Genomic DNA, 25685 nt, shown 5'->3' with positions numbered 1-25685 from the left:
GACACGTGGGACGTGCCGTGCGTTCCGCTGGCTGGTCAGCAAACTGGGCGGCGCAGGGCACAAAAGGCGGGCCCAATATTTGTCCAACGAGCCACCGCGGGCTGTGACGTACATCACCGCTTTGCCAAGCATGACTGCACTTCGCACATATAATTATCTCGCAAAGGCAAGGCAACGCTTCAGGAGCGAGACACTGTAATAACTAATGGGACGCGTAGAGTGCCGTCTAAAAATGACGCACCCGTATAAAGTAGCTCTGTTCTAGACGTTCAATTGTCTCCGCTTGAGTCCCCGCCACCAACTCTCGTTTTGTCACATCCGTAGTGTCTTAGACAGGTACGCATTTGAGCGAACAATGGCTTCACAAGACGACGCTGCTAACAAGGGCACCGCCCGCCGCCATGACTGAAGGCAAAAGTTCTGCTTTATTCCTAGCACTGACGACCAATTCAACACAACATTCAAAGTTTTGTAAAAGTTCTACTTTACTTGTGCTTTACAAACTGTGACGACATCACGCGACCATGTCTAAGCCATCGACACCCTGCACAGTACGTTATTCACCGCTAGAATCAAAATCGTGGAAAGACGTTGTCAAAGTCACCGTGAGCCGTTCCTACCCAATTTCACGCGTTCTCCTTCCTTGTGGATACAATGCGCAGACAGCACCCACCCAACGCGAGACCCGCCGCCAACATGAGGCAGCGCGCCGCACCGGGCCCCGCAGGTCGTCCGGCCGTGGTTCCGGCCGGGCGGCCGCCGGTCGGCTGATGCCACCACGCTCTCGCCGCGCACGGATGAGACCAGCCCACCAGCTATTCTGCACAGCTCAAGCGCCGCCAAAACACGTTGCGAAACCGGCGCGCAGCATGGCGCAATCCTCCCACCGCCGGTGCGGGGTTTGGTAGGGGACGGGCGCAGCCCCCCCCCCCCCCCCCCTCTGCGGTTCCCTGGCTGCACGCATTGCCGCCAGAGGCAGGGGCGAGGCCAGGACACGGACAGAGGGAGGCTCTACACGGCCGAGGAATGCACAGCAAGTTTACTTGGTACAGAAACACACACGCACGCACGCACGCACGCACGCACGCACGCACGCACGCACGCACGCACACACACACACACACACACACACACACACACACACACACACACACACACACACACACACACACACACACACACACACACACACACACACACACACACACACACACACACACACACACACACACACACACACCTGAGGCGGTAGATGGCCGCCGACTTTTGGAGCTTGCGGCATTGGCGTGTGAAGGAAAAAGCCCGCTGCAACGTCCCCTTATGACCTTAATTACCAAGTACCGTTCGCGCTCGCAGCACAAATAGAATCATGCCGCGCAGAAAAGATTCTGACAATGGCTTCCTTTATCAGAATAATGCTAACTTGCATAATTTCGTCCAGGGCCTACCAGCTGACCTCGTTCACGATGTAGTAACCGTGGATAATTGCGCCTTCTCCAACGTAATGGGTCCGGGCAAAAAAAAACTGTTTTTCTTGTAAAACTGTGCACTGTGATTACAGCTTTTTAAGCCTAAAAATCTCGAACAAACGAAATATCGTCACTTTCACGCTGACATCAATAACAGAACATCCATCATTGCACTGTTCAGTTTATTGTGTTAAGGCTGATTAATGCTTTTCAATGGGCTCACACATACCTCATTTGAAAGGTACAAATGCGTCTCTGATGGCAAAGTAAGCTACCAGAAAGACAGAAAAAAAAACAGATCGTTGCCCGCGCAAAGGCACGCAACTGCGTGTTGTGCGCTTTCCAATAACATCCTTTAATTTCTCCAAAAAATCTATAGTGGCTTGGCCATCAACTCGCCACTAAAAAGACTCGGTCCTTAACTAATACCCTAATTCACTGCCCTGATTGTGATTCACAAGCCGTTTGCCTTTCTTGTTAACAATGAATGCTCGAGCTAAGGAAACTAGCACACTTTCGAAAACGCCTCCGGCATACCCGATCCTGTCTTCACATTCACACCTTCACACGGCGGTTAGGCGCCCAGCCAGCTTGTTCGGCCCGCACCGCAGACGTCATGTTGGGTGGCAGCGACGTCGGGACACCGACAATGCAGCTCTTAGGCTGAAACTCGACGATGCTGTTTAAAACTATACAGAGAGCAGAATGGCCTACATTCAGGCAGGCGCAGTCCTGCTGATCTCATAGAAGATTCGTAGACTTCAAAGTCAGGCAAATTACGTATTCAGTGACGAACAGAAACTTCAAACATAGCGGGTACACTGGTGCTTAGCATTGGTGCTTAGTCGATAGAAAACATTGTCATTTATCCGGTCGAGTGAAGTCGCTCCATTGCTCGTGGGCGACTAATCAAACTTTGAAAATAATACCAGAACTAAGAAAATGGGAGGTGAAAATGGAGAGATCATTGGAAAAAGAAAGGAATTGTGAAGTGTGCATGCGGTAGGAGTCCATTTGTACCGGCAGTGACCTAAAATCGCTTTTGAGCAAGGGCGGGAGTGAAATTGCATTGCAAAACGACCATACAGAAGAGAAAAATTTCATTCACAAAAGATGGAACCTATGGGTTGGTGAGAGATGCTCCGGCAAACACGGGCATACATTTCAGGTTGGCACGGACATATTGCCATACACATGATTTTTCTTTTGTTCATATGTTACGTTAGTACACTGAGACAGAATACATTAACAATAGTAATTTCATAATAGTGTGATAAGGACGAAAAACTATGCAACACCAATGTTTTGGTGCTGTACTTTGCACTTCCCTTCCACAGGTTCTTTTAAACACAAAACAAAACAAAGGATTTCACCAAAAACAAAAACAATTCAACGCACATGAGGCGCTCAAATAAGAAGTATTAGACTCCTGCACATCAACACACAACTAAATCAAAGAGACAACGGACATGCTTTTTGGGTTTTGTTAAGATGGGATCAGGGTTTACAAATCTTATGTCCCTGTTTCTTGCAAAACATTTATGTCTTTTCCATGAAAGTAACCTAAACCTAACTCAAATAAACTTCACCTCACGTCATCCTGTCTGACCAATTCGTATCACAGCGGCATTTGTGAGTCACTGATTCTGGTGAAAACCCAACTGCTATTTACCATGTAAGTAACCAGCTTAACCTTACTTAAAGTACCCCATCTGTTGAACATCATTTCAACTCACTTCACCTGTGCCTTGACAGGAGCAGTTATGATGGAAACGACAACGCTTATTTTTGGATGGTTTCAACATTTGTTTTGGTTCAATTCATTTGTGTCAGCTTGTTGACACTCACGTTGACAACACACCAACCAAAACCCAGAAGCCAATTGAGAGGGCAGGATTATCCATTAACTATTTAAATCGCTTTTAACAACTTATTCTAACTGGCTTAGCCTCTGTCAATAACAACAGCGGGTATGCTCCACACAACAGTCTCTCTCCTCCAAACGTAACAAGACTTATGGATAGCCACACAACCAGTTTCGCCGCTTGCCTTTTCAGTTGGAACGAAGATATCCACTTAGGTTTGGTCATTCGTATGTACTGACTTAAAGTTTAAGATGTTGGCTTCACATTAAAAATGGGGTGGTTCACTATTCGCTGAATAGCTATATCTACTTCATATTCTAATTCCTATGCAGCTTAGAGTGTTCCTGTATTAGAAATATAGTGCACACCTCCAGCACAGTCATTTGCCAGTAGTGAGGCGTGATGATGATTTGGGCTTTGTGGCGCACTAACTACGTTAGCCAAATGGCGCCCATCAAGCCATTCAACCACGGACAACATCTTGTTAAACAGACATGAGGGACCACTCGAACAAATGACCAAAAGTATGCAATAAAATAGCTTAATTATATGTCCTGTGACATCCTAACTTGCCTTATGAGCAAAATTTGATGGGTGAAAACAGAAAACTGCCAAATCTGGTAAAAATCACGTTCTGAAAGCAGGTGAGGTTAGCAATGAGGTGTCTTACAGGGTAAAATTACTGACTTTTTGAGGGAAGCCTTCTTTCCGCTCCCCCACACAGTACCAAGTCGGTATCTTTCGCATGGTATGCTGACAGACAGGAACACCCGGCCCACCCGCAAAACACAAACATCAATCGTGCACACCAATCTTCAAGATGAAAATGTGAAACAACTAAGAGGAGCTCTGCATGAGAAGACATTTCCGAATCGCAAAATTTCGCTACCTAGCACTCCTGTATTAGCTGCGCCAGGTCTGTTCCAAAGCTAGGTGGGGCAGGATGATGTAACGTGGTGCGGAGGTGAAACTGAAATAACTTAGATTTATCATCATTGAGCCGGGCCTTGAACAAAAAAGGCTAACTAAAGAGGTTTAACAACGCGAAAACGGGGATAAAAATTTATCCCTGTTTGCTTTAATCCCTGCCTTAAATTGTCTTCTTCGTTCCATATGAATTGTTTCCAGCTGGCTGCGTATCAAACATGTTTGGGTGGCTGACGAATCAATCCGATATACGTATCAAGTATGTGCAAATCTGCAGTTGAAACGCTTTGCAGAGAAACTGGTCAATACTTTAGGCCATATATATACTTTTTGAAGAATATCGAAAAGGAAGGAAAAATGAATTTGTATGACATCTGTGTAAGAAGAAGGAAACAAAAGTACATAATTAAACATAAAAACTTATTGAATTTAGGTCAAACTTTGTAATCAAATCATAGACATTTCTTCGATTTTTCTCTCCTTTATTTCGGGAGAGGTGCAATTTAGTGATCAAGTTTCTTCGGGAAAACTAAATATGTGGAGTAAAACTCTCCATCAGGCTTTGCTGGTGATTTTAGCGGGCTTTACTTTGCTGGTGTGGTTTTCGCCTGGTGTGACTCCAAAAATTGGGATGCGTAAAAACCTTGTACTTGGCACACGGCTGTAGATTGCTATGTATTTTGTAAAGAAACCAAAATTAATGCATGCAAGCGGCCGTAGTCTCGAGGGCTCTCGGGCTTGAAGGTACCTAGTGCCCTCGCTCTGTGGATGCATAGGCATGATTCAGATGTAGGTGAGGCAGAACAAAGCCCTAGGCGTACAGGTCCTGTGGAGCCTTGTTTATGCTTAGTGGTTTCAAGTGAGCTCTGATTTGGATAACATCTTAAAATCTCTGGAAGGGTTAAAATATGGTTAAGAATGTATGGTAAGACATCAGGTAAGATTGAAGAAATGACAAAATATACGGATAAGGAGCGAAAAATTCCTCCACATGGGGTGTTACTGTACATCCAAAGTCGGTAATTCTAGGACACTGTTTATCGTTATATCTAGCCTATCGCTCTTCTCCCAAAAGCGCAAGAACGTAACAAAGAAATTGAAAATAAATTAAAATCCCGAAGCTCATAACGCCGGGCCAGTGCTTCCAGGCGCCCTTTCATGACGTTGTTCTTAAGTTGAGAGGGAAGCAGAAATCTGCTCACGCCGCAGACTGCTTTTCCTTGTACAGACCTCCCCACATTTGTTTCAATGTCAGAGCTTTGAAACTGCATGTCATTAGCACACCTGCTGTGTGCAACAGCTGTGCCTGCAATGCATTGCAGCTTCAGGAAGTCACGTCCTTTGTTCGCTCTAGCATACGCTGTCGTCATCTGTGCGAACTTAAGTGATGTGCCAGACAATCGTGCGCTATATTATTCCACCCAAGACAGCTAATTAAGAATTTCGCTCCACCAATCCATGCTGAGACGCTCTGATTCCTTTTCATATGCTGCCGAGTCTTGAAGTCGCAACTTCCGGGTGTTGCATAGTGGGATCAGTACGACGCTCTTTGGAGCCTGTACAAGGAGACTGCTGGTTCTATTTCAACGCGAGTTAACGGATCTACCGTCGGAAACCCTTGCAGCAGGCTGCTGACAAACTGATAAAAAATAAATAGAGCCCAATACCAGGTAACCCCCTTTACTAAACCGGATCTCTCAGGTTCAGTGGAGACAAACTCCTAGACTACGCGCGTGCCGCAGTGCATTCAAGAGCGTCCCGAGAGTTGCGTGATACAAGTGCGTGTGAAGACCACGTCCGCAGTGAAGACACCGGCAAATCGACCACTATGAACGCCCGCTCAGGGCCTGACAATCTATCACTATACACGAGAGCCCAGGGCCTCACATCGTCGGCGCAGTCGATGGAACGCGTGCGTTTGTCAGCCCTGGATCCTTCGAGCGGCGCACCGCCGGGCGATCTGGAGCCCCCCATTCATTAACTTCAGCGGGCCGTCCGCCGGCCGGACACGTGGGGACTCCTGACGCGGCCGTGTCAGGCCGCGTCAGAACTCCTAAACAGAACTCTTCCGCTGTGTGACTGAGTCCACAGCACAGGACTCCGCTGTGTGACAGAGTCCACAGCACAGCACTCCTTCCTCCGCTGTGTGACAGAGTCCACAGCACAGGGGTCCTCCGCTGTGTGACAGAGTCTACGCACAGGACTCCTCCGCTGTGTGGCGGATAGGTGATGATGATTTGAACTTCAGGGCACGCCAACTAAAATAGTCATATGACACCCACATGCGTGGCAGAGAGTCCATAGCTCAGATGACTCCCGTCAGCTGACTAGACAGTCAGCGGGCCCTCGCTTGGCAGCCGGGTGGCTGTCGGGGTCATACGAGCATGCTGCCCACAGAGCTGATGCACAAAAGCCGCCCCTCGCGGCGGTCGGACCGCGAACCATCTGCGCATCACGATCGGTTCATTCGTGTTCGGGTGAGGCTCGGGATCGGATCACACCTGCACCGGTCCCCACGGTGGAGAGTGACACGAGGCGCTACCGTGGTGTGTGACGCTGGCCTATAGCACCGACCTAGCGTCACATACTGGCGACACGAAGGGCTGCCCTGGGTGTGTCCGGATGGGCGATGACCGCTTCTAACGGACGGGGCGGGACCAAACCGTCCCTACGACTGGCGTTTGACTACCAACAAACTGGTGATAATCGGCCAGAGCCCACGCTAGACCACGCAGGCATCCCCGCCCGCCTCGGCGCGGTCTCCTCGCTCGTATCGAGCGTTTGCAGAAGGTCCCAGCGCACCTCCCGCCGCCGCAATCGTGCGCGGCAGGCGAGCCCGCGCGCTTGAGAAGCCGCGCAGCCGGCGGCTAATCGAATCCCCCCCCCCCCCCCAGCACACTCACACCGGCGGCGCAGCCACATCAGCACGCGGTGCGCGCGCCCACCGCCGCTCCTCGGCGGTCTTTGAGGTGGGTGCTCGAGGCCGGCCACTCCGCCAAACCGGGACGAATCTGGACCGTCGGAAGAGCCGGCGGCTCGCAGGGGCAGCCTTTCATTTCCGACTCTGCTCCCAGGCCGGGATCAAGACCGAGCCGCGGGCCCGTCTGGGCCGGGGATGACCGCAGATGCAGCGACTGACGCTGGGTGGGGGGGGGGGGGGGGAGGATGCCCAAGACACGGGCACAGGAGCCAAACGCAGCGAGGGAGCCGGTGGAGAGAGAAGACCCGCCAGCATCCGTCGCAAACCGCGATGGTCGTGACGGGAGACTGATCAGGACGGGGAACTCTTGGCAGTGAACCAAAAACCCGTGATGGTCGCAACGAGAGACTGATCGAAACGGGGAGCTCTTTGCAGAGAGCCAAAAACCCGTGATGGTCGCAACGGGAGACTTTGATCGGGACGGGGAACTCTTGGCACGGAGCCAAAAGCCGTTCCCTTCGCGGTAGGGGTCCAGTTTCGTCATGCATCTGGAGTTGGAGCTGCTACCAACCATAGTTCAGCAAGGCTGATCAAAACAGGATGTCGCACAGGCAGAATTTTGCGCACTTTGGCTACAACGGAGCGTCCGCTGATCGCGTCAGCATCAGGATTCTGGTCGCGTGAGCTCTCACCTATGTGGCCACTGCACAAAGGCGGCAACGAAATTTCGAGCAGCTGAGAAGCACGATCAGTCCGGGGCAATACATCACCACCTGATCCAAATGGCGGAGAGCACGAGCGGTGGCCATGGGGACGCGGGGTCGGGCAGCTCCCCTAGCTGTTCGGACCGGGTCTGCGGACCCTTCCAAGAAATCGCGTGTGGTTCTTGGCACCCGCGCTACAACCCAAGTGGCCCTGTCACGGGCGGCGGCCCAACAAGGACCGTGCATTGGCCGACCCCGCCGAGGGTCGGGGACATGATCACTGTCGCAGCTCGCAGCAGGAGGAAGGATGGAGGCTGGGAAGGGGTTAATGGTAGGATCACAGTTGGGAGGATGAAGTCGGAGTGCGGTCGCAGTTGCATGCATGCATGAGCATCATCGCTGACACATCCTCAACTTGGGTGCGCGTGGGGTAGTTAACAACGCGGTCTACGGGTCATGTTCCCACTTCTCCAGAAGTTTTTTAAAAAAAATAAAATATTACTCGCAAATCGTCACATACCAGTAACAAAACAGACAAGACGTCCGGCTGCCCCCTCAGACCCACATACTTGCCACCCCAAACATCCAGTGCGTGGCTTCACCCACGACAGACGGGACGGATCCGAGTTACGGCGAAGGTCACAGTTAAGATCACGGAGGCGACGCGCGTAGACGCGGCGCGCCGTCAGACACGGGTAAACTCTTTCCCAGTCGGGGGGGGGGGGGGGGGGGCGGTGGTGTACGCACCGGTCAGCTCGGTCACGGTGAATAGCTCGCTGCACCTTCAGCCACCTGGACAGCGGCTCTGTGGAAGAAAAGAAACGCCGTTAGCTATTGCACATAACGTACAGCCGCAATTGCCCGAGCCACAGCACCGTCACGAACGGCACAAATTAGAGACCGAGATAGTATCAGTCTTTTGCGGTGCTCCTTCCCGGATACACGACCTCCGCGCCCCAATCCCGTTACAGATGTGACTGATTAGACGGGCCGCTCAGCAATGCCACACGCAGAGAGTTCCACACAATTGGCTCAGCACCACAGGCAGATGCATTCCGATGACGGCGAGTTAACGTTTTTCAAAATGCGTTTCACAAGAACAGAAGAGGCGAGTGTTTTGAACACGCCGCACGCATAGATTGGTTTAATGAACTACAATCGACTCCATGAACCGCAACGGATAAGTAGCCTATCCAAAAGCATTACGCTAAAAGGCCATGTCGGCTGAGCGAAAAAAGATCGCGCCGACCCTAAGCCTTTCCGCACATGGCTGTCCGATGGCGCGTGTGTAACTGTGCAGGCGGCACCGTTTCCTGCAAGATCCCGTTCGATCGCCGAGCTGAACCTGCACCCTTGTGCCGTGTGAACCCGCCGCTGTTGCAGAGGCTCATGCATCGGCCCAGTCTTCCGCAGAAGAAGCGGAGCCGCGCCGCGGAGTAACGGGGCAGCTTGTCGACGAAATGAAGCGCAACGTGCCGCCTCATGTTTCGGTGGTCACCGGTGCCGGCGGACGCCGAGGAAAGCCGTCAAGCCGCCGCCGGAGACGTGACGGCGGAGACAGCCGTCACACGACGACAAGGGCCGCTGCCACATCCATTTCGATCGGGACTATTTTGGTCCCGACTCTGCAGGCAGGCGCGCGACACATCAGCTCGGTCCATCACTTCCGCATTGTGTAGTGACAGCCCAGAGCTGGGCGGTCCCACGCGCGGCATTTCTCACCAAAACCGGAGAGAGCGTCAGAAGAGTCTGGCCATGTGCGTGGGAGCTGACGGCGCCGTGCAATGCGTCGTCGCCCAGGCGGACCCGTGCGTGTTTACGAGCTCTGCGTTCCAATCTAGCGCTACCGTTACACGCCTACACACTGTCAGCCGGCGTAGTCTGGCTCGGTTGGATTTAGCCCGTAATCCCCTGTCCTTTCTGCTAGCAGCAGTGCAGCCGGACCGTCATCGAGGCTTAACACAACCGTGGTACAGGTCCCTCCTTGTTCCGCCCGGTCCGGATCAGACCCCGCAAGCCATGTCCCGGGGTGTGAGAACTGGCTCGCATGACATCCGATCTGACGTGACATGCCCAGATCGGACCGTTTGTACAATGACACCACTGAGCCCGTCCCCGACCGCAGCGTGGGACGCGCTCTCTCCAAGCCCCTGTGTCACCGTTGCGGAGAAACCGAACGGCACCGCAGATTTTGCGATGCCGAAGACCACTTCGCCTCTTCACTTCGCCCTCCCATAGCCAACCTGCAATGACGCCACCCCAGCGCATCCAGTCACTGCGACGGCGCGAGCATGCCGGCCGTGGCAGGGCCGCAGGAGCTTGCTTTGGTCATAACGTACCGGCGCCTAAGCCTGGACGATGTCGTGTCCGCGGCACGCGACCGCGTCCTACCTCACGCTCCCCCTCCCCCCGTGGGTGCGGCTCAGCACGCGCTGATGCCCGCCGGCGCTCCCCCAGCCTTCACGCTCGTCCCCGCGCGCCGGTCGGTACGCGGTTCGTTAGTGAGCCGTGAGTGGCGGCCGGACAAAAACCGGGCGCAACGAGCGCGCGGCCGCCGGCGACGCGCGCTGCGCCGGGCTCGCCGCCACCGCCGCTGCGCCGGGCTCGCCACCGGGGGGGGGGGGGGGGGGGGACGGGTGACTGGCCGGGCGCGGCGGAAGGAGTCGAGGAAAATCGCCTGTTCGGGCGGCGCGCCGGCCGACGGAAGCGGCCCGGCGTGGCGTGCGTGGCTCAACGGGCCCTATGCCACGGCAGCACGCCACGCGGCGGACGTGCCACGGCGCCGCTCCGACCACCGGCTGTGTCGTAACAGCAACATCGTCCGGCATGGCCGCATTGGTGACGCTTGGCCTCGGCTTCGATTGTTGCGTTGGCGCGTGGGAAGGTAAACTTCGACTATATCGTTTTCTTGAAATACTAAGCAGTAGTAATGACGTAGCTATGCATGTAACGGGTGAATAGTGTGCTTTCGGAAAGAGCTTGAATCTATGATACGAAGGTTACCTTCATTGGCAACGTCATAATTTTGTCACGCGGATTTGTTGGATGCATTTGTTCCCAACAGGTTGCGCACATCCGTCTTTAGTGTCACCCTGCTGTGAAAACAGTGAATCCACAGGTGGTTTACGACATTGTCGCGAGCTAGCAGATGGCAATAACGATCATTAAAAAAAGGATGCCAGAGGACATACCGTCACAACGGGAAAGGTCAGAAGGTGGCAAAGACGCCCGACGAGCGCGAGCCCCATATCGTCAGAGCTGTAACGAGAAAAAGGGTACATGCCAGCGCACAGCAATCCTCGCCCAGGGCAGGTTCGCATACCACAGCCAAATGTGCCAAAAATGTTTGGAGAGACGGGGATGGAGGAACGACGATTTGACCAGCATGACGGAGAAACTTAAGGAGAAGGGGATGAAGTAAGGAACAAGCCATCGGAGTCCACCGGCCTCCAGGCAAGCCAACAGAACACCCGAATTCGCATCTCATCCTGGGACCGATGTCCTGCGGAGAGCGAGAGAACGTCACTTGGATGACGCGTCCCAGCGCACGTACAGCGGCGCACGAATGCCTCACATGTCACACTCCACGCACGTTGGAGGTGTCCCCTCTGAGGACAGGTACTGGGGGGAGCGGCCGGTCCGCGCTCCCCGCAGACTGCTGGTACGGCCGGTTACCTGCTCGCGCAGTGTCACCCGGCTGGTGAGCATGCCTTGCAGAAGCAAACCGGTAGGTGTCTGAGGGAAGATATCCTCCCGTGCCTGCAGGCTCACCACCGAGACGGTCAGCACGTCCTCTGTCCAGATCACTCGAGCACACAGTACGTACGTGAGGCCCGAGAACCGCTTGAGGAGGTCAGCGAGTCCGCCGAACAACGCGACACGAGCTCTCCGCGTGCCCAGGCTGCGCCCCATTGAGAACATGGGAGACTGATCCAGCAAAATACGCAAGCACGGGGGCGCGACCAGCAAACTCCGAACGCCAGCTCTATGGCGGGATCCGCCCGACAATCCGTGAAATTGACCCGAGGTGCCGCGTATGGTGACGGCTCACCTGCGCCTCCGAGCCCGACTGACAACAGCGAAGCTGAAGCTATGAGCCACTACATATACCACCACTCTGCAACGTCTGAATCACCGTGGTGTCTGATGCATGCAGTTATGCAGTTCGAGTATCATAGTTTTCGCATATATATATATATATATATATATATATATATATATATATATATATATATATATATATGCGTGCGTGCGTGCGTGCGTGCGTGCGTGCGTGCGTGCGTGCGTGCGTGCGTGCGTGCGTGCGTGCGTGCGTGCGTGCGTGCGTGCGTGCGTGCGTGCGTGCGTGCGTGCGTGCGTGCGTGCGTGCGTGCGTGCGTGCGTGCGTGCGTGCGTGCGTGCGTGCGTGCGTGCGTGCGTGTGTGTGTGTGTGTGTGTGTGTGTGTGTGTGTGTGTGTGTGTGTGTGTGTGTGTGTGTGTGTGTGTGTGTGTGTGTGTGTGTGTGTGTGTGTGTGTGTGTGTGTGTGTGTGTGTGTGTGTGTGTGTGTGTGTGTGTGTGTGTGTACACAACAAATCGCAAGTTGAACCATTCTGCGAAAACCAGCGACGGATGACTACCGAAGCTGCTCTGCCGACAGCGAAGCCGTTGTTCTGGTGACTATGAAGGCACTAGTTCATTAAGCTGCCGTCACATAAACGTGGCTGCAACACCACAGTTCTGCACCGCAGGGCCGGGCACACCTACCCTTGCATGCCGAGTAAAACGTGGACCGCTACCATTGTTTTCGCATTTTATGGGCACCAGACACATTCAATAAGCATTCCAGGCAATTATATAAACATCAAAACATGCGGTGGACAGGGCGCACTGTTGGGAATCACCGCTGTACGTGACTGACGCATGGGGTGGACGGCGATACAGGACGGTACACATGATCGGGGAGAGGAAGGCAAATGAAGCGAGGCTATGTGACGCCGCGTCTGGCACAGCCCGTCGCCGAACGCAGCGTTTGCGTCCCTTCGGCCGGCAACCACCCGCGCCAGTACGTCGACGGCAAGACCCGGCCGACGCCCGCGGCCGTCGCCAGCGGCTCACGCCCCGTCAGTTCAGAGGTGTCGGCCCCGCACCGGGCAACTCAGACGGCCATTCCGACGGCGTGTGCGGCGGCGGCGGTCAGGTGTTGCAACGGCTCTCCGCCGCACTCGATCGGGGTGTGATCGATGCCTGCGTCACCATCGCCGCTCTACGTCAGGTGCGGCAAACAGGCGCCCGCCGGCCGGCGCCGGCGGCGCCACCTCCGCCTTGAGCGGGCGGCCCACGTCTGCTCCGATTCGGGCTGCGACCCCCTCTCCCGCCCCCCGCCCACTCCACGGCCGCCCGTGACCCCAGCGCGCCGACTGCAGACTGCAGCCGAGCTGGTATGCGCCGGATGTGCGTGACGTGGTGAGCCAACCCAGCGCCACCGGGGACACCCGACGCCGCCAGTGGCGGCTCCAGGGCGCCTGGCGACTCGGCGCCGCATGTCGGTGTGGTCGTGCGCTTACGCGCTGCCACTCTATTAAGGTGACTCAGTACGGATTGTGCGTATTCTCCCAACGACTTTTTACTTCGTCTTGCTGTTTATTTTGAGGCAGACGGCAGAGCTGAAGTTTACGGTATTTGCCACGGCGGCTTCTGGAGAAGACTGGCCCGACACACAGAGCCAGGCGTGGTCGGCAGCGGGGTCGCTTGTCGGTGCGCGGTTGCATGGCATTCAATATGATTTGCTGGTGTGCGTTTGCATGGCTGTAAACGTGATGCCGACACTGCAGGCAGCGGCCCTCTCGGCCCGGCCGGCTGACTTAGCGACAGTGGATGGCACCACAGCGGCGCTTGGAGAGGCGTGGTCTGCCGGAGAGCACGCTGGGATGCCCGCCGCGCTCAGAGCGGTTGCGCGAAGGGTAATCCAATGCTAGCCCGCGCCCAGTCTTCCTGTCACAGCAACATCTGCGACCCAGTCGTCAGCAGTCCAGCCTGGCAGCGAGCGCGGATGCGACCGAACGCGCCGCTCGGTGACGCCGCCTCCGCGCGACCCCGGTGACCTTCAGCGGCGGGCCGGCCGCGGTCGCGCCGGCCGGGCGGAGCCCACACGCACCGCGCATCAGTCGGATACCACCGGCTGCCGGCGGCAGCCCCGCCAGGCAGCGGGCTCGACCCCGGGCCCCACCGCAGCCCGCGGCCGCAGTGCCGGCCGCAGCGCCGCCCGCTGATTGGCGGGGGGCCCAGCATCGCGGCGGCCATTGGTTCATCCCTGTCAGCGTGCCGTCGCGTTGCTGCCTGGCGCGCTGCAGCCGCGACCCTGGGCTGTCGCTGCCGGGTGAGTGACCCGGTCTCGGCCTGCGCGAGGGGAGGGGTAGTCGGGGAAGGGGTGACGGGGGGCCACCTGTGCGGCGCTGTTGCATCACAGCAGCTGGCGGGTAATTACGACGATGTCCTGACTTTGTCCCGTTCGCCTGCTGCCTGACAGCCTGCGGGCCAGCGAGTTCGCACGTCGGACGCAGTTTGCGGGCGCGTGCGACAGACAACGCCACCCCATCCGTCACAGTTGGCGGACAGGTTGAGGTAAGGCCCGTCCGTGCGTCCCAGTCGACGGGAACGGGGGGACGACACCGGCGCATCCGACACCGCCGGCCGGCTCGTTTGAAGAGCGAAGAACAATGGAGACGGGCACCGGGCCGCTGCCCCCCCCCCCCCCCTCACCCGTCAGTCGCCTGTCTTGACCGGCACCGCCCCGGGCCATGGACAGACAACCGGCAGGCCCCTGCACATTCGAGATCCTTAAACGATTTCGTTCGACTAAGTCCTTAATGGCCCGAGTGGGCCGAGCCATCCGTGAGCAGCGCGATAAGCTCCGCCGGCTGTCGGAGGTCAATGGTGCTGGCCGCAGCGGAGCCGGCGAAGCTGCACGTTAATCTCGCAGGTGATGACGCCGGCGCGCCTCTCGATCCGCCGCCGCCGCCGAACAAACAGGCGCACCTCCCACCTCTGCCCATGTCTCGGGACAGGTCCGTCATTGGTGAAGTCCCGCAGCCGCTCCCCCTGCCTTTGGTTGGATGGGGTGGTCAGCTGTCCTGACAGACATTTGGGAGGACTGGCCCCATGTGGGTGGGGATAGGTGGGGGGGGGGGGGGGCATGCTGCGTGACCAGACGGTCGCGAACTTCTCAGAGTAGTAGTGACCACCCCTTCTGCGCCTTACGAGGAAGTGATAAATTCCTTTCGTCAATTATCCACCCCTTCAATAGCCGAGGTCATCAACGTTGCAGCATTTACAGCAACAAGTATGTTTCGGCCGGTAAAATATGTTGCCTGCACCCGACGCTGCTAGATTTGGCCATTCAAATTTAACATACTTACGTAATGCGATTGCATGTGTATGCATCACTGAACATGGCACAAGGTGCACCCGTGTCAGGCCATCGCCACCAGCGAACTGCACAACAACTACATATGTATTCGGTGCTGCACCAGATTCAGTCGTATGCATGGCGTGCAGTTGGTTGAAACAATCACAGGTGCACCCAAACAACAGAGATCATATCTGTTGGGACATAGCGCCAAGGAAAGGTTAAAGAGCGCTTTTCATCAACGTTTGGGAATGCTCCAGTCATGGCAGAGCTACGAATTATTGCTCGGGCCGGCCAGACAAAGGGCTTGTCGACGGCGGACGGGCAAAAACGGCACTCCTCCACAGCGGAATAAAAAGCGGCAGCTTGGCAACGCATGACGTTGTCAGCGCTGTTAACGATGATGATTGACAGCGGAAGCCCGTCTCAATCACAGTGATGTCTCATTCCAATCTGTTAAACGACACGAGCGTTTCAAAGCTTGCGCCACAGCGACGTCTCAATCTGACCTGCGATACGACACGAACGCTTCAAAGCCTGCGCCACAGAGACGACTCAATTCCGCCTGCGATACGACACGAGCGCTTCGAAGCCTGCGTCACAGCGACGCTTCAATCCGGCCTGCGATACGACACGAGCGCTTCAAAGTCTGTGCTACAGCGACGACTCAATCCCGCCTGCGATACGACACGAGCGCTTCCAAGCCTGCGCCATAGCGACGTCTCAATCCGGCCTGCGGCGCGACACAAGCGCTTCAAAGCGATGCAGTCGCCACCTCGCCCGGTGAAAACGTCCACCCGAGCCAACGGCGCCAAGCGGCACGCTATGTGGCCTGGAGGTCATGCTCCGACCCACGTCTTGCATCTGGGGAGCACGGGTCATTACCCGCCGATTTGGACAGAGCGCTTGTAGCAGTGCACCTTTTGCACACCAGAGCACGCAGAGGAAGATATTGATACCTCAAGATGATAGTAAAGTTCTCTTACTCATACCCGCCTCGTATTCCCTGGTCTGAGCGGGAAGACGTAAGCATGATCATCCCACTTAGTGAGCAGCCAGGTGATTGTTTTCATCATCTGGAACAGCATCATGATGGGCTGTGCTCGTCGGCGATTTGCAGACGGCTCAGCATCGGAGTCGTTTTTTTCCGTCGCGAAGGCTGCGGTTTCACGTAGTAAGCCGCATGCAGTCAGGGACGGAGCGGTGGCTTTGCAGAACAGTTTCATTCATTGCGTGACGCACGCTGCCGGATCCAGCCCTCGGTTTTGTGGAGGGATGACAACACGTGACACTTTTCAAAGGCGTCCCATCATAAAAACCCACATTTCACTCCGAATTTCACTTTGTGTTGATGTTCGTATTAGTGTGTGTTTGTGTGTATACTTTTTACTGGTCATCAAATGAAAACGCACTTCCCAACTTAAACACCGGCTCTCTTATACAATGATCATTCAAATTACGAGCATACCCAAATCAAAACCAAAGTCTCAACCTTGAAGTCAAAGTCGCTTTGTCACCAAGTATATATGAACACAGACATAATTAGGCCCTGTCAGCCTTTCCTCCGTTATGTGCATCCTCCGTAAGCTGCCTCGCACGTCCGGGGATTCGAAAGGACTGAAAAGGCTGACACAGCCCTCATGCGAAGATATGCGCCTGAAACAGATTGAGCTTGCAAAGTGTACTACGCCTGTGTGGGCTAAATATGTGTGTGTTCGTGTTTGCAAGTACGCTTGGTTTGTGTGTGTTATGCTTGTGTGCGTTTGAGTGCGCTTGATGCACTAGGTTTGTGTGTGTGCTAGCAATTACCGAGGTCGATCTCGGAATTTATGTGAGTCCATTTGACTTTGTTCTGACCACCCGCCTGTACACATCAACCAAACGCTGTTACTTCTGACACCATGACATGCACGCGTGCGTACACTTATTATCAGAAATGAGATCACATTCAGACAGTCATACACCAAATATGGACATTCGTTTCCATTCAGCATTCCCTACGTCCAAACAGCAAAATATTGACCTTACGCACATCGCCGCATTGCAAGTTGTGTACGAGAATGCCTTATATCACGGCCCATGTACGAGACTCTGATTTCAAACAGGACTGAGCCTGTTCTCAGAAGATCCGTAATGCATGTACCGAACGTGCTGCCCCTTAGATGAGCGGGAGGTTGTCATGTATTTGCCATACTCATTTTTCTTCTTAACTTTACGCGGCGACGGCAAGTTCATGCGGATTCAGTAGCCCAAGTTAGCTTGATTGCTCCCTTGCTCCCCTCCTATCTGCCATCTAGCCTTGGTTTACAGTGAATGCAAGCTGCAACATGAGCTGCTTGTGCACTATGACCAAATCTACATTGATCCAACAACTTAATTTTCATTTGAGTATCCAACACTCCACAGACGACCTGTCCGCGACGACCTGTATGGGACGACCTGTCTGGGACGACCTGTCTGGGACGACCAGTCTGGGACGACCAGTCTGGGACGACCTGTTTGGGACGACCTGTCTGGGACCTGTCTGGGACGACCTGTCTGGGACGACCAGCCTGGGACGACCTGTCTGGGACGACCAGTCTGGGACGACCAGTGTGGGACGACCTGTCTGGGACGACTTGCCTGGGACAACCTGTCTACGATGTCCTGTCTCGGACGACCTGTCTGGGACGACTTGCCTGGGACGACCTGTCTACGATGGCCTGCCTTGGACGACCAGTCTCGAGCCACCTATCCAGTAAACCTGTCTGAGACAATACGCATGAACCTAGCTGGGACAGCCTGTCTACTGTAAACTGCCACCTCAGAACGGAACCAGAAGAACAGCTGCTATAACTGACCCGGCTGATGACGCATACAAGCCAATCTCAGAACACGCACTCCATGATCTCGGGTCTTTAGCGGCATCCTTGGCGGGTGTCGTTCCTGCCGGTTGGCTGGCCGGGTTTGTGCCTACGTGTAATATGTGGGCGTACGTCTCCGGCCTATGTATTGCGGCGCTCTCCGCTTCCAAGTTGGCTGTGACGCGCTGCCTAGCAGAAGCATCCGGGTCCCCCTGGACATACCGAGTCCTGGTCAGGGACTGAGCGTCACTGGGCATTCGGCAAATTGCTTTCAATCATTAGCTTGCAAATCGGAATGCAAAAACGTGGACCGGTTTTGCCAGGCGAAGATCGATGATTTTCTGGAATGTGGAGTATGGAATCCGGATGGTGTTCAGCACCACGAACGCGGAAACAAATTGCGAAAAAAAACTAAGCGTTGATGATGTCAAATAACGTTCACAATGTGGTCAGGATGGATCATGTCTCAGGCAAGTAAATCTGAAATCCCTTAGTAATGGGACGAACAACATAACAACGTAGCACTGAAATTGCTGGAAATGAGCCACGCGAGAAGCGGTCAACGGGAAATGATTCTGTAACGATCAATGACCCAGCGGACCGCACATGAATCTGCGAGTGAAGTTTATTTCAGCGACAGCTGAAGTTTGTGAGCGAGCGGCCTGCAATACTACGACGAAACCTAATAACAGGACCCATTTTTGGCTGTCAAAGGGACACTTCGCTCGATATAAGTCACGGGGTCTCCTTTCAGACCAGGACCCAAAACCGTTCCAAAGCATCACAACAGCTTCGCTCTAAGATGCCCTTTCTCACACGCTGACGTCCCTTGGTCTGTAAGAACCGTTTACAGAACACAGACCTCTTTTCAGGTCGGCAAACCCAGCCAATAGGTCCAAAGACCTTCTCAGAGGTCCACGAACCTCCCGCTGTGGGCCACGTCACGCTACGGGCCGCAGGCAGTGTTGTAAAAAAGAACACCATTGACGTTCCTTTTTTTTACTTTTATATCACCGAGCATCATAAAACGTCTGGCAAAAAAGAACGGCACGGAAAATGCGTCACGAAAAAGCAGACGGCGGGGTCGTTTAAGTATTATGACACTCTTTGAGAGACAATCTGTGGCGCAGCACTATCCCATAGCAGTAAAGAGACGGCAAATTTTGCGTCAGATAAAAACGCCACCCTACCCCAACGCTTTTGTCAACTTCGGCATGACACTCGGGCATTTCGAGTGGAACTTCAGCAATCTGAGATGGAAAATGAAGCCAAGAATGTTCTAATATTGTTCCAACCATGTTTTTATACCGTCTCTTGTACCTCGTGTTTCTTATGTTCCGTTGCGAGGAAAACATTGGTGAGACACCTGCCTTACTGCGCACATTATTAGGACGTGCGTCCATGTACGGAGGCCCAGCAGTTGAACACGAAATGCAAGCCAATTCTTATTGTCATACAGTGCACCCTTTTGTCTGCCCCAGTTTCAGAGCTGTGTTCGTATAATACTGTCTACATATAAATGAACCGATGTAAATGCAGATGATAAACAATAAGCTAACTTTCAGAACTGTGTTCGTATAATACTGTCAACATATAAATGAGCTGATGCAATGCAAATTATAAACAAAAAACTAACATTTAATCGTGAGTTCCCTCAAAAAACACAGCCTCGACGGGGGAGCGGGGGGGGGGGGGGTCATAGAAATGCGACTCAAGATATTTGACTTCTAAGACAAAATTATGTTCTTAAGATTGATATTTATCATACAATATGTGTTAGATATTTAGTATATACATATACATATACATATATATATATATATATATCATTAGCATAATATCTCCAAAATTTACATTAACTTGCACTATGGGTTACATTTTACATTATCGGTTACATAAACCGGTGAAAGGTTTCTTGCTCGGGTGCACAATAGAGCAACCGAGCTATTTATAAAAAATACGCCAGTAGAAGAAGAAAACACCAGCATGAGAAAAAGACAGATTTGCTGTCTCGTCGTCTTTTTAAAATATTAGGGAGAGTGCCGTACTTTTTGCAGAAAGTGCGTTCCTTTTTATAACATTGGCCTCTGGTCCCATTGCCCGGCAATCGGACAGTGACCTGCCTCGTAACCGTCATCGCCTCGCCTCGCTCGCTTCTGCCACCGCTTCGCCCTGTCTGCAGTCTATACCAGCACAGCACACCGATCATGCGCAACACAGGCATGCACCGCCAAAACCTGACTTTATATGCGCACGTGGAGAATGCGATATGGTATGCGGTATGTGGCATGGTATGGTGTGGCGGGAGCTACGGGAGCGTTCAGTTAATTTCACGTTTTTTACAGTTTGATGTTGCGGGGTGCTCGTTGCAATCAATGCCAGACCAGTTTTTCTCCACCTTCTCCATCCGTGCTCACACGATCTGTTTTTCTCCCGCAGCGACGCTGACACCGAACCCAGAGCGTCACACGGAAGGGCATTGGGACCAGAGGTGCTCCCGTCTCCACGGTACACTCCTGCTGCCACGAGCGTACTCCTGCCCACAGGAAAACCGCGCCACTCACAGCGACGGCTCCACGCTTCGAGCGCTTATCAGCGCTCAATGCATGCAATGAATACGCGTGCGTGCGTGCGTGCGTGCGCGTGTGTGTGTTCGTCCCGAACAGCAGCGTGCTCCCAGTCCACACGCTTGTGATCGTCCCGTTCTGAGCGCCGATCCACAAACAGACGGGGGAGCCGTTGCCGTCACGCCACCACCTGCCTGCTACGGCTCCTTCAGTGGGCGGCACCACTCAGACCTGTCAACGGCGGAGCGCCTCAACCACGCTTTGATGAATTGGGGCGGGCATGACGTCATCATTGCGACACAGACCCTCATGCGAGGACGATAAACGAGGAAAATAGCGGAGCCGGAGCGCGCGCTTTGAGCTGGGCTTTCATGCCCAGCCGGTCCGTGAGGTTCTTCATCCCAAGGAAGCTAGCTTTCCGCGCCGCGCGTCGCGTCCGTTCGAACGCAAGACCGGTTCGTCCCACGCCCCTCTTCAGTTTCCGATGTGGTTGTGGTCCCATGCCAATAGGCTGTCGAACTTCGGTCAACATTCCGTCCCTTCACTTATTACAAGCTGGTGTACGGGGCGTAGCTGGAATCCATCCAACCGCAACCTTGTGATTACAGTGAATCGGAGGTCCGTTCAGTTAACCGTCATGGATCGTGCAGTGAAGTTTGCGCTATGCAGTTTGTAACGTACAAATAATGTGTTCTCAGCAAATTGCATTATCCTCTTAATGACAGAACAGAGACGAGCAGCTCTGCTCCAGCCTTCAGTTGTTCTCTTGCTTCAGTGCCGGGCACGCATTATTTGGGCACACGATGGTATTGGTTACGTTTATCAGGGTCGATTCTGTCTTTCACAGTTCCACGATATTAGTACTGCAAAAATCCTACCGACAGAAGTGCTAAATTTGTTCTGTTATCAACAACTACACACCGCGACATTAGTGCTACGAGAGAAAACTTTTACTGCAGAAGCATATGTTGTCGGTAGGAATTTTTGCCGCAGCACTAATACCGTGACACCGTCATTCACTACACCATATTTCCGCCAATGGCGGACGGTGCTCACTCACAACCACATCATCGCTGGCCTACTCGTCTTCCGTGACCTCGCTCAGCCCCCGGGACAGTCAGCACACGCTACCCGTAACTACCGCCAGGCAGACATCCCGTCCTGCATTGGACCCGTGCGACCTTCGGCAGGCCCTGAGGAGCCATCGTCTTCTGCCCCGCCCGTGTCACGCGCCACATGGCCGCGTCTCGGCGGCCTCGTTGACCCCGCTCTGCACGGGGCCACCGGCTGGGCCAGGCCTCGGCGCTGAGCCCCGGCGCCGGCGTGGATCAGCCAGCCCGCTGAATGGTCCGTCGGCCCGCCCCCTCCACCGGCGGCCGCCCGACAGCCCAAGGCTGCACCGACGGCCGGCCGAACAAGGTCACCGACCGCAGCCGGCCGAGGCCGCCGCAGCCCGGCCGCCGCCGCGGAGAGGGGATCAGCTGGGCACACACGGCCACGCCCTCCGGACCACACTGACGCCCAGAGCCCGACAGAGACGTCGGCAGGCGCTCCGCGACGGCGCCCAAGGCTCCGCGGCGAGCGGCGCGCCGGCAACGCGCTGGACGCCGGCAGGCGGGCGGCGGGGGAGGGGGAGGGGAGGGGCGCTGGCAGCGGTGGCCGGCCGACCGTAAGTGGCGGGCCACCACTGACGTGTCGCGCCCAGACGCGAGAGCGCGGCTCACGTCACCACCGTCATCACTTCACGGGTAGTGGAGGCGGTTAGCTGGAAATCTGGACAGTGCGGTGACGTCTGCGGGGCGTGCCTGCGAGCTGGTCGAAGAGGGATCGCCACTCGCCCGCACATAAACTAGTACGCCTCTCGCCGTTTTTCCAAGCTTATCGGTGCGTGTATCTGTCGGATTGCAGGCAGTAAGTGCCGAGAGACAATTGGATAATCAATACATCATGTTTGTTTTCACAGATACGGCAGAGCCTGCAAATGGATTGATTGTTCTCACTATCTTCCTCCCTGGCGTGTTAATTCGCAGCGGACGTTTCGTCAAGTCGGTTCTCCGGCCGTTGTCAGATGTTAGCTGCGTTCTCAGCTCGAGTCCTGAGGACTGAGTAGAGGCTCAGTGACGCCTACGACGGCCGGATAATTGCCTGACCGAAACGTTCTGTGCATGCCAACACCGATGAAGACAATAATCCATATCAATTTTTCATCCGTTACACCAATGTTTTACCTAAATCGTTAGGTGAAACTTTATCAGCAGCATGTCACTCGACGTACGGTGTTGTCAACTTCGACGGCGGACACTTCCCAGACGCGGGGGCGGCACGCCACGTCCCATGCCAATTGCCGACACATGGTCGCTAACTTTGTCCCGCGCCTTCTCCTGAACCGCCAGACCCGCCGCGCGCCGGCGGCCGGAAAGGCCGGTCTGCCCCTCCCTCCTGCCCCTACCCCCACCCCGCTCAGCGCGCGGCCGACAATGAAAGGCAGCGCAACACCGGTAGGCGCGGGCCGGGCTGAAAGGGTCGCGCCGCCAGACCGCCGGCTCATGGCCCGGCTATCCTTGGCACGGGCGGCCTTGGGACCGCGGAAGGGGTATACCCTCACGGCCGCGACACCCCGACCGAGCTGGCACCGGCCCGGACGACCCTCCGCGGCAGGGTCGGAGCGGATCGGACGGGGGCGGGACGGGACAGGGTGGGACGGGGTGGGACGGTATGGGACGGCACGGCACGGCACGGCACGGCACGGCACGGCACGGCACGGCACGGAATGGCACGGCACGGCACCGCACGGCACGGCACGGCACGGCACGGCACGGCACCGGCCGCACTCTGCCCCACTCGGCACCGCCCCGCCGCCGCCCGGGATCAAGCCCGCAGAAGTCGGCACAGGGTCGCAGAGCTCCACAGGCGCGGCGGCGGCGCCGACCGCGCACTACAACTCTGCAACACGCCACCCAAACCGCGCGGCCGTGGCCGGCGCGCCGCGAGCGCCGCCGACGCGCCATAATGGGCGCGGCGCGACGTGGCGATGGCGGCGCGGACCGCTAGCCGGCCGGCTGCAGCGATGCCGGCCATGACTTATGCATGGGCGGCGCCGGCTCCTGCGCCCGGTAACAGCCGGTTATGCGGCGGGCAGGGGCGCCCTCTTCCGGGATCCGGGCCCGGCGGGTCGGACTCGGACCCCCATCAGCCGGGAGCGGGGTCAGGGCCAGTCGTGGCGGCGAGGCGGACGGTCGTTTGGAGGGCTGTAAAACGGCCGGCCGGCAACGGGCTCTCGGGCTATTCGGCCCGTAAATGACGTGGTTGAATTGCCTCGCGGTGGCTGGTGGGACGAACTTTCAGAATTGAACTACCCCAGTCTCAGTCACAAAATCAGGTCACCTAAATGTCGAGCCACGCTCGCGCGCGAATGTCAGGTATGTCAAACTTGACCAGGCACTACGCCGCACACCCATGGCCAGGCGCACGTGCTCCCAATCCCCAGCCTCGAGCCGCGCAGCCGGAGGTGCGGGCCTCAGGTCTGGCACGTTATCCGAGGTCCAGTTCCCGGGCCTGGATTAACACGGACTCCGCGTGCTCAGATGTCCCGCCGTATCCCGCGCCGCGTCACGCGGCTCGCTGCGGGGCGAGCCTGCAGGGATCAGCTGGAGGCGCGCCGCCGCCACGGCGCCGGTGCGACGGCGGAAGCGTTGGAGATCAGCGGTGTCTCCAGGGCGGGGGTGGTGGGCGGGAGATGGGGAGAACGACAGCCGCGGGCGTGAGAGCCGCCGGACCGATCTGACAAACGAACCCCTCGGCAGCCGAAACATGGAGACCGCGCGGTGGCTGCGGGCCGACTTCCGTTGGTGCAGGAGGTTGGGGTGTCTACTCTGCGTGCTGTCACGCGCCCTTTCCGCTACTACGGGGCGGCGACGCGATCAGGCGTTTGCTGAATCAATACTTGACCGACTCGAGACCAATTAGCCAAATGGTTCGGGTTCACTCACCTGCCTTGCACGTCCCACGTGGAGACAACGGACCGTAGGGGTTCAGCTCGGCAAAACTCCCGCCTTCTTCTGTTCTACTACAGGGTCACCTTGACAGCGGCGGGGTGTAATCCGATCAAGTCATGTCCTTCGGTGCGTATCACCAGCTCATTCACCCCAAACTACCTACGATCGACGCCGCGGAATGTCCGTCAACTGGCAGCCTCCGCTCGGCGAGAGTTCATCCACACCGGCTCGCTACGCCGCGACCCACGGAGTACTACGGGGCTGGCCTCTGGCGCCGCGCCTCGGCACATCCCTCATCCGCGCACGCCGGCGCAGGTGCACGTCGTGACCTCAGCGGAGGTGCCCCACATGGCGGGAAGGCGGCTCCGCTCCGACGGGCCAGCGTCCAAGGGGCGTCGGCGGCGGCGCTGTGGGCTTGCTCAGCCCGGCGGGGCCCGCCTGGCGCCCCGGAGAGCCGCGCCGCGTTGCTGCTCCTCCCTCGCGCCCGGCCTCGTCCGGTCGAGGCTCCCGTGGCTTCGCTACGCACCCCGCTCCACCGACTGACACACACGCTCCCTGCCGGCGGCGGCAGCACTGACGGCGGCGGCGGCGGCGGCGGCGGCAGCGGGCTCGCGCCGGAACACGACCCGCCGGCGGACAGTCTCCGCCAGCTGGCCAGCCCACGCACCGACGCCAGGGGCGCGCCCAGGCGGCCGGCGCGGGGGGAGGGCGCGCGCCGCCGCTGAGCAGGAGCGGCGCGCGTCACCGCGAGCGCCGTGGTCAGCCAGGTCGCGCGCCGCGCGTCGCCGCTCGCCGCCAGCCAGTGGCTGACGACAGGCCTGGCGGAGAACGGCCCGGGATCGATGCCGTAACCGACGGGCGTCGGCGCGCGGCGACGCGGCGGCCGCGTGCGTGACGGGGATATCGCGTGTCTATTTTCGGGCGTGCACCGCGCCGCCGCCGGCTCGCGGCTTCATTCATCTAGCCGAGGCCGCGCGCACAATGGTCGATTCTCTCCAGCGAATGCGTGC

The 25685-nt window shown here is 56.2% G+C and overlaps 1 protein-coding gene across 2 annotated transcripts in view; it reads right to left on the bottom strand.

Moving 5' to 3' along the window:
- Positions 1-25170, bottom strand: part of LOC119093802 (WAS/WASL-interacting protein family member 3) — a 40542-nt gene extending 15372 nt beyond the window's left edge. For both annotated transcript variants that reach the window (XM_037216813.1, XM_037216814.1), the window contains exons 1-2: positions 24670-25170; positions 8633-8690 (exon numbers count right to left, since the gene is read on the bottom strand). The gene's annotated coding sequence lies outside the window, so the exon portion shown is untranslated. The remainder of the gene's footprint in view (positions 1-8632; positions 8691-24669) is intronic.
- Positions 25171-25685: the final 515 nt, after the last annotated feature.

This window comes from Pollicipes pollicipes, unplaced genomic scaffold (genome assembly GCF_011947565.3).
Source record: "Pollicipes pollicipes isolate AB1234 unplaced genomic scaffold, Ppol_2.1 Scaffold_4002;HRSCAF=4701_pilon_pilon_pilon, whole genome shotgun sequence".
Lineage (NCBI taxonomy): Eukaryota > Metazoa > Arthropoda > Thecostraca > Pollicipedomorpha > Pollicipedidae > Pollicipes > Pollicipes pollicipes.
The sequence above is the reverse complement of the archived record's forward strand: the minus strand, read 5'-3'. Positions and strand labels throughout refer to the sequence as shown.